Below are 10,000 nucleotides of genomic sequence, written 5' to 3' on the forward strand. Positions count from 1 at the left end.
GTATGTAAACAAAGTGGCATAGTGGCTAGTGATACATGTATTACATAAGGATGCAGTAGATGATATAGAGTACAGTATATATGTATACATATGAGATGAATGATGTAGGGTATGTACACATTATATTAGGTAGCATTGTTTAAAGTGGCTAGTGATATATTTTACATAATTTCCCATCAATTCCCATTATTAAAGTGGCTGGAGTTGAGTCAGTGTGTTGGCAGCAGCCACTCAATGTTAGTGGTGGCTGTTTAACAGTCTGATGGCCTTGAGATAGAAGCTGTTTTTCAGTCTCTCGGTCCTTCTCCTCGCCTTCTGGATGATAGCGGGGTGAACAGGCAGTGGCTCGGGTGGTTGTTGTCCTTGATGATCTTTATGGCCTTCCTGTGACATTGGGTGGTGTAGGTGTCCTGGAGGGCAGGTAGTTTGCCCCCGGTGATGCGTTGTGCAGACCTCACTACCCTATGGAGAGCCTTATGGTTGAGGGCGGAGCAGTTGCCGTACCAGGCGGTGATACAGCCCGCCAGGATGCTCTCGATTGTGTATCTGTAGAAGTTTGTGAGTGCTTTTGGTGACAAGCCGAATTTCTTCAGCCTCCTGAGGTTGAAGAGTTAGAGACAGCAACACAATTAGACCCAACCAAATCATGAGAAATCAAAAAGATAACAACTTGACACATTGGAAAGAAGGTATTTGGTCCTAAACAGAACCTACAGTAGGCTTCACGATGCAGGGACACTGGCGTTGGCCAATGACTTATTTTCCAGGTGTCGATGAAGCCTGTTGCTAGCTCCTGCCGCTTTTAGTTGTGATTGAGCCGTGATGCTATCTGGCTAGCTACTGCTGCTGTTAGTTGTGATTGAGCTGTGATGCTATCATGCTAGCTACTGCTGCTGTTGTTAGTTGTGATTGAGCTGTGATGCTATCATGCTAGCTACTGCTGCTGTTGTTAGTTGTGATTGAGTTTGATGCTATCATGCTAGCTACTGCTGCTGTTAGTTGTGATTGAGCCGTGATGCTATCATGCTAGCTACTGCTGCTGTTAGTTGTGATTGAGCTGTGATGCTATCATGCTAGCTACTGCTGCTGTTGTTAGTTGTGATTGAGTTTGATGCTATCATGCTAGCTACTGCTGCTGTTAGTTGTGATTGAGCCGTGATGCTATCATGCTAGCTACTGCTCTGTTAGTTGTGATTGAGCTGTGATGCTATCATGCTAACTACTGCTGCTGTTGTTAGTTGTGATTGAGTTTGATGCTATCATGCTAACTACTGCTGCTGTTAGTTGTGATTGAGCCGTGATGCTATCATGCTAGCTACTGCTGCCGTTAGTTGTGATTGAGCCGTGATGCTATCATGCTAGCTACTGCTGCTGCTGTTAGTTGTGATTGAGCCGTGATGCTATCGTGCTAGCTACTGCTGTTGTTAGTTGTGATTGAAGCCGTAATGCTATCGTGCTAGCTACTGCTGCTGTTAGTTGTGATTGACCCGTGATGCTATCATGCTAGCTACTGCTGGCGTTAGTTGTGATTGAGCCGTGATGCTATCATGCTAGCTACTGCTGCCGTTAGTTGTGATTGAGCCGTGATGTTATCATGCTAGCTACTGCTGCCGTTAGTTGTGATTGAGCCGTGATGCTATCATGCTAGCTACTGCTGCTGCTGTTAGTTGTGATTGAGCCGTGATGCTATCATGCTAGCTACTGCTGCTGTTAGTTGTGATTGAGACGTGATGTTATCATGCTAGCTACTGCTGTTGTTAGTTGTGATTGAAGCCGTGATGCTATCATGCTAGCTACTGCTGCTGTTGTTAGTTGTGATTGAGCCGTGATGCTATCATGCTAGCTACTGCTGCTGGTGTTAGTTGTGATTGAGCTGTGATGCTATCATGCTGGCTACTGCTGCTGTTGTTAGTTGTGATTGAGTTTGATGCTATCATGCTAGCTACTGCTGCTGTTAGTTGTGATTGAGCCGTGATGCTATCATGCTAGCTACTGCTACTGTTAGTTGTGATTGAGCTGTGATGCTATCATGCTAGCTACTGCTGCTGTTATTAGTTGTGATTGAGTTTGATGCTATCATGCTAGCTACTGCGGCTGTTAGTTGTGATTGAGCCGTGATGCAATCATGCTAGCTACTGCTCTGTTAGTTGTGATTGAGCTGTGATGCTATCATGCTGATTACTGCTGCTGTTGTTAGTTGTGATTGAGTTTGATGCTATCATGCTAACTACTGCTGCTGTTAGTTGTGATTGAGCCGTGATGCTATCATGCTAGCTACTGCTGCCGTTAGTTGTGATTGAGCCGTGATGCTATCATGCTAGCTACTGCTGCTGCTGTTAGTTGTGATTGAGCCGTGATGCTATCGTGCTAGCTACTGCTGTTGTTAGTTGTGATTGAAGCCGTAATGCTATCGTGCTAGCTACTGCTGCTGTTAGTTGTGATTGACCCGTGATGCTATCATGCTAGCTACTGCTGCCGTTAGTTGTGATTGAGCCGTGATGCTATCATGCTAGCTACTGCTGCCGTTAGTTGTGATTGAGCCGTGATGTTATCATGCTAGCTACTGCTGCCGTTAGTTGTGATTGAGCCGTGATGCTATCATGCTAGCTACTGCTGCTGTTGTTAGTTGTGATTGAGCCGTGATGCTATCATGCTAGCTACTGCTGCCGTTAGTTGTGATTGAGCCGTGATGCTATCATGCTAGCTACTGCTGCTGTTAGTTGTGATTGAGCCGTGATGCTATCATGCTAGCTACTGCTGCTGTTAGTTGTGATTGAGCCGTGATGCTATCATGCTAGCTACTGCTGCTGTTGTTAGTTGTGATTGAGCTGTGATGCTATCATGCTAGCTACTGCTGCTGTTGTTAGTTGTGATTGAGCTGTGATGCTATCATGCTAGCTACTGCTGCTGTTGTTAGTTGTGATTGAGTTTGATGCTATCATGCTAGCTACTGCTGCTGTTAGTTGTGATTGAGCCGTGATGCTATCATGCTAGCTACTGCTGCTGTTAGTTGTGATTGAAGCCGTGATGCTATCATGCTAGCTACTGCTGCTGTTATTAGTTGTGATTGAGTTTGATGCTATCATGCTAGCTACTGCGGCTGTTAGTTGTGATTGAGCCGTGATGCAATCATGCTAGCTACTGCTCTGTTAGTTGTGATTGAGCTGTGATGCTATCATGCTAATTACTGCTGCTGTTGTTAGTTGTGATTGAGTTTGATGCTATCATGCTAACTACTGCTGCTGTTAGTTGTGATTGAGCCGTGATGCTATCATGCTAGCTACTGCTGCCGTTAGTTGTGATTGAGCCGTGATGCTATCATGCTAGCTACTGCTGCTGCTGTTAGTTGTGATTGAGCCGTGATGCTATCATGCTAGCTACTGCTGTTGTTAGTTGTGATTGAAGCCGTAATGCTATCGTGCTAGCTACTGCTGCTGTTAGTTGTGATTGACCCGTGATGCTATCATGCTAGCTACTGCTGCCGTTAGTTGTGATTGAGCCGTGATGCTATCATGCTAGCTACTGCTGCCGTTAGTTGTGATTGAGCCGTGATGCTATCATGCTAGCTACTGCTGCCGTTAGTTGTGATTGAGCCGTGATGCTATCATGCTAGCTACTGCTGCTGTTGTTAGTTGTGATTGAGCCGTGATGCTATCATGCTAGCTACTGCTGCTGTTAGTTGTGATTGAGCCGTGATGCTATCATGCTAGCTACTGCTGCTGTTAGTTGTGATTGAGCCGTGATGCTATCATGCTAGCTACTGCTGTTGTTAGTTGTGATTGAGCCGTGATGCTATCATGCTAGCTACTGCTGCTGTTAGTTGTGATTGAGCCGTGATGCTATCATGCTAGCTACTGCTGCTGTTGTTAGTTGTGATTGAGCCGTGATGCTATCATGCTAGCTACTGCTGCTGTTAGTTGTGATTGAGCCGTGATGCTATCATGCTAGCTACTGCTGTTGTTAGTTGTGATTGAGCCGTGATGCTATCATGCTAGCTACTGCTGTTGTTAGTTGTGATTGAGCCGTGATGCTATCATGCTAGCTACTGCTGTTGTTAGTTGTGATTGAAGCCGTGATGCTATCATGCTAGCTACTGCTGCTGTTGTTAGTTGTGATTGAGCCGTGATGCTATCATGCTAGCTACTGCTGCTGTTAGTTGTGATTGAGCCGTGATGCTATCATGCTAGCTACTGCTGCTGTTGTTAGTTGTGATTGAGCCGTGATGCTATCGTGCTAGCTACTGCTGCTGTTGTTAGTTGTGATTGAGCTGTGATGCTATCATGCTAGCTACTGCTGCTGTTAGTTGTGATTGAGCTGTGATGCTATCATGCTAGCTACTGCTGCTGTTAGTTGTGATTGAGCCGTGATGCTATCATGCTAGCTACTGCTGCTGTTGTTAGTTGTGATTGAGCCGTGATGCTATCATGCTAGCTACTACTGCTGCTGTTAGTTGTGATTGAGCCGTGATGCTATCATGCTAGCTACTGCTGCTGTTGTTAGTTGTGATTGAGCTGTGATGCTATCATGCTAGCTACTGCTGCTGTTAGTTGTGATTGAGCCGTGATGCTATCATGCTAGCTACTGCTGCTGTTAGTTGTGATTGAGCCGTGATGCTATCATGCTAGCTACTGCTGCTGCTGTTAGTTGTGATTGAGCCGTGATGCTATCATGCTAGCTACTGCTGCTGTTAGTTGTGATTGAGCCGTGATGCTATCATGCTAGCTACTGCTGCTGTTAGTTGTGATTGAGCCGTGATGCTATCATGCTAGCTACTGCTGCTGTTAGTTGTGATTTAGCCGTGATGCTATCATGCTAGCTACTGCTGCTGCTGTTAGTTGTGATTGAGCCGTGATGCTATCATGCTAGCTACTGCTGCTGTTAGTTGTGATTTAGCCGTGATGCTATCATGCTAGCTACTGCTGCTGTTAGTTGTGATTGAGCCGTGATGCTATCATGCTAGCTACTGCTGCTGTTAGTTGTGATTGAGCCGTGATGCTATCATGCTAGCTACTGCTGCTGCTGTTAGTTGTGATTGAGCCGTGATGCTATCATGCTAGCTACTGCTGCTGTTAGTTGTGATTTAGCCGTGATGCTATCATGCTAGCTCCTGCTGTTGTTAGTTGTGATTGAGCCGTGATGCTATCATGCTAGCTAATTAACAGTCCTCCCTCCTTCTTGTTATAACACTCTTCAAACTTCTCCTTTTTTCCTCCCCAGGTCCTTTTTTATTTTTTGCCAATTACTGTTCTACCAGACTAACGATGCTAATTCTACCAGGCCCCTTAATGTGAGAAATACGTTTCTCACAATCTCTGTGTTAGATTCTAATTGTCGTTGCTACACGACGTTTGATATTTCATATGTATCGACTGATGGACTTAATTACAAACGCACTCCATCATTTCAAAGCGGCCGTGAGTGTGTGTGTGGTGTGGTGTGGTGTGTGTGTGTGTGTGTGTGTGTGTGTGTGTGTGTGTGTGTGTGTGTGTGTGTGTGTGTGTGTGTGTGTGTGTGCGTGCGTGCGTGTGTGTGTGTGTGTGTGTGTTTGATCCAGCAGCATCATGAAGTGATAAAGTCTTCACCAGGAAATACCTACATAAAATAATTTGCCGTGGGATTGGGAAAAAAAAATATTTTTGGTATGTCAGATTGTTCTCGCAAATCTCACTTAGGAACTTCTTCATTGGGAGGAAGGATGTTTTTTTACATTTGTATCACAAAACCATTTATTTTGATTTTTTTCTCATGATTTAAGTTGACATTTTAGGCCCTTTTAATACCTCTACATGCCTCCCATTAGACACTATGATCCGTGAACTGTAAATGATACAGTAAGATACAGACAACATCTTGGTGTCATTATACACTGAGTGTACAAAAACATAAGGAACACCTTCCTAATATTGAGTTGCACCTCCCCCTTTGCCCTCGGAACAGCCTCCATTGATCGGGGCATGGACTCTACGAGGTGTCGAAATCATTCCACAGGGATGCTGACCCAAGTTGACTCCAATGGTTCCCACAGTTGTGTCAAGTTGGCTGGATGTCCTTTGGGCGGTGGACCGTTCTTGGGAAACTGTTGAGCGTGAAACACCCAGCAGCGTTGTAGTTCTTGACAGACTCAAATCGGTGCGCCTGGCATCTACTACCATACCCCGTTCAAAGGCACTTAAATCTTTTGTCTTGTCCATTCACCCTCTAGTCAGTTGTACAACTGAAATGTGTTCTTCCACATTGTGTCGGTCTGTATTGGGTAAAACACAACCCGAGGTACAGGATGTGTAGGTCTGTATTGGGTAAAACACAACCCGAGGTACAGGATGTGTAGGTCTGTATTGGGGTAAAACACAACCCGAGGTACAGTAGGTCTGTATTGGGGTAAAACACAACCCGAGGTACAGTAGGTCTGTATTGGGGTAAAACACAACCCGAGGTACAGTAGGTCTGTATTGGGGTAAAACACAACCCGAGGTACAGGATGTCTGTATTGGGGTAAAACACAACCCGAGGTACAGGATGTTTAGGTCTGTATTGGGGTAAAACACAACCCGAGGTACAGGATGTGTAGGTCTGTATTGGGGTAAAACACAACCCAAGGTACAGTAGGTCTGTATTGGGTAAAACACAACCTGAGGTACAGTAGGTCTGTATTGGGTAAAACACAACCCGAGGTACAGTAGGTCTGTATTAGGGTAAAACACAACCCGAGGTACAGGATGTGTAGGTCTGTATTGGGGTAAAACACAACCCAAGGTACAGTAGGTCTGTATTGGGTAAAACACAACCCGAGGTACAGTAGGTCTGTATTGGGGTAAAACACAACCCGAGGTACAGTAGGTCTGTATTGGGGTAAAACACAACCCGAGGTACAGGATGTGTAGGTCTGTATTGGGGTAAAACACAACCCAAGGTACAGTAGGTCTGTATTGGGTAAAACACAACCCGAGGTACAGTAGGTCTGTATTGGGGTAAAACACAACCCGAGGTACAGTAGGTCTGTATTGGGGTAAAACACAACCCGAGGTACAGGATGTCTGTATTGGGTAAAACACAACCCGAGGTACAGGATGTGTAGGTCTGTATTGGGGTAAAACACAACCCGAGGTACAGTAGGTCTGTATTGGGTAAAACACAACCCGAGGTACAGGATGTCTGTATTGGGTAAAACACAACCCGAGGTACAGTAGGTCTGTATGAGGTAAAACACAACCCGAGGTACAGTAGGTCTGTATTGGGTAAAACACAACCCGAGGTACAGTAGGTCTGTATTGGGTAAAACACAACCCGAGGTACAGTAGGTCTGTATTGGGGTAAAACACAACCCAAGGTACAGGATGTGTAGGTCTGTATTGGGGTAAAACACAACCCAAGGTACAGGATGTGTAGGTCTGTATTGGGGTAAAACACAACCCGAGGTACAGGATGTGTAGGTCTGTATTGGGGTAAAACACAACCCAAGGTACAGTAGGTCTGTATTGGGTAAAACACAACCCGAGGTACAGTAGGTCTGTATTGGGTAAAACACAACCCGAGGTACAGTAGGTCTGTATTGGGGTAAAACACAACCCGAGGTACAGGATGTGTAGGTCTGTATTGGGGTAAAACACAACCCGAGGTACAGTAGGTCTGTATTGGGGTAAAACACAACCCGAGGTACAGTAGGTCTGTATTGGGTAAAACACAACCCGAGGTACAGGATGTGTAGGTCTGTATTGGGGTAAAACACAACCCGAGGTACAGGATGTGTAGGTCTGTATTGGGGTAAAACACAACCCAAGGTACAGTAGGTCTGTATTGGGTAAAACACAACCTGAGGTACAGTAGGTCTGTATTGGGTAAAACACAACCCGAGGTACAGTAGGTCTGTATTGGGGTAAAACACAACCCGAGGTACAGGATGTGTAGGTCTGTATTGGGGTAAAACACAACCCAAGGTACAGTAGGTCTGTATTGGGTAAAACACAACCCGAGGTACAGTAGGTCTGTATTGGGGTAAAACACAACCCGAGGTACAGTAGGTCTGTATTGGGGTAAAACACAACCCGAGATACAGGATGTGTAGGTCTGTATTGGGGTAAAACACAACCCAAGGTACAGTAGGTCTGTATTGGGTAAAACACAACCCGAGGTACAGTAGGTCTGTATTGGGGTAAAACACAACCCGAGGTACAGTAGGTCTGTATTGGGGTAAAACACAACCCGAGGTACAGGATGTCTGTATTGGGTAAAACACAACCCGAGGTACAGGATGTGTAGGTCTGTATTGGGGTAAAACACAACCCGAGGTACAGTAGGTCTGTATTGGGTAAAACACAACCCGAGGTACAGGATGTCTGTATTGGGTAAAACACAACCCGAGGTACAGTAGGTCTGTATGGGGTAAAACACAACCCAGGTACAGTAGGTCTGTATTGGGTAAAACACAACCCGAGGTACAGTAGGTCTGTATTGGGTAAAACACAACCCGAGGTACAGTAGGTCTGTATTGGGGTAAAACACAACCCAAGGTACAGGATGTGTAGGTCTGTATTGGGGTAAAACACAACCCAAGGTACAGGATGTGTAGGTCTGTATTGGGGTAAAACACAACCCGAGGTACAGGATGTGTAGGTCTGTATTGGGGTAAAACACAACCCGAGGTACAGGATGTGTAGGTCTGTATTGGGTAAAACACAACCCGAGGTACAGTAGGTCTGTATTGGGGTAAAACACAACCCGAGGTACAGTAGGTCTGTATTGGGGTAAAACACAACCCGAGGTACAGGATGTGTAGGTCTGTATTGGGTAAAACACAACCCGAGGTACAGTAGGTCTGTATTGGGTAAAACACAACCCGAGGTACAGTAGGTCTGTATTGGGGTAAAACACAACCCGAGGTACAGTAGGTCTGTATTGGGGTAAAACACAACCCGAGGTACAGTAGGTCTGTATTGGGTAAAACACAACCCGAGGTACAGTAGGTCTGTATTGGGGTAAAACACAACCCGAGGTACAGTAGGTCTGTATTGGGGTAAAACACAACCCGAGGTACAGGATGTGTAGGTCTGTATTGGGTAAAACACAACCCGAGGTACAGTAGGTCTGTATTGGGGTAAAACACAACCCGAGGTACAGTAGGTCTGTATTGGGTAAAACACAACCCGAGGTACAGGAGGTCTGTATTGGGGTAAAACACAACCCGAGGTACAGGATGTGTAGGTCTGTATTGGGTAAAACACAACCCGAGGTACAGTAGGTCTGTATTGGGTAAAACACAACCCGAGGTACAGTAGGTCTGTATTGGGTAAAACACAACCCGAGGTACAGTAGGTCTGTATTGGGGTAAAACACAACCCGAGGTACAGGATGTGTAGGTCTGTATTGGGTAAAACACAACCCGAGGTACAGTAGGTCTGTATTGGGTAAAACACAACCCGAGGTACAGTAGGTCTGTATTGGGGTAAAACACAACCCGAGGTACAGTAGGTCTGTATTGGGTAAAACACAACCCGAGGTACAGGATGTGTAGGTCTGTATTGGGGTAAAACACAACCCGAGGTACAGTAGGTCTGTATTGGGTAAAACACAACCCGAGGTACAGTAGGTCTGTATTGGGGTAAAACACAACCCGAGGTACAGTAGGTCTGTATTGGGGTAAAACACAACCCGAGGTACAGTAGGTCTGTATTGGGTAAAACACAACCCGAGGTACAGGATGTGTAGGTCTGTATTGGGGTAAAACACAACCCGAGGTACAGTAGGTCTGTATTGGGTAAAACACAACCCGAGGTACAGTAGGTCTGTATTGGGTAAAACACAACCCGAGGTACAGTAGGTCTGTATTGGGGTAAAACACAACCCGAGGTACAGTAGGTCTGTATTGGGTAAAACACAACCCGAGGTACAGTAGGTCTGTATTGGGTAAAACACAACCCGAGGTACAGTAGGTCTGTATTGGGGTAAAACACAACCCGAGGTACAGGATGTGTAGGTCTGTATTGGGGTAAAACACAACCCGAGG

At 45.6% G+C, this 10,000-nt stretch overlaps 1 protein-coding gene across 4 annotated transcripts in view; it reads left to right on the plus strand.

Annotated features, from left to right (window-relative positions):
• Nucleotides 1-10,000, plus strand: part of LOC118381633 (transcription factor 4-like) — a 539,774-nt gene that overhangs the window by 483,473 nt on the left and 46,301 nt on the right. The gene's annotated exons all lie outside the window — the stretch shown is intronic.

The sequence above is a fragment of the Oncorhynchus keta genome, chromosome 12 (genome assembly GCF_023373465.1).
Source record: "Oncorhynchus keta strain PuntledgeMale-10-30-2019 chromosome 12, Oket_V2, whole genome shotgun sequence".
In the NCBI taxonomy this organism is placed as follows: Eukaryota; Metazoa; Chordata; class Actinopteri; order Salmoniformes; family Salmonidae; genus Oncorhynchus; species Oncorhynchus keta.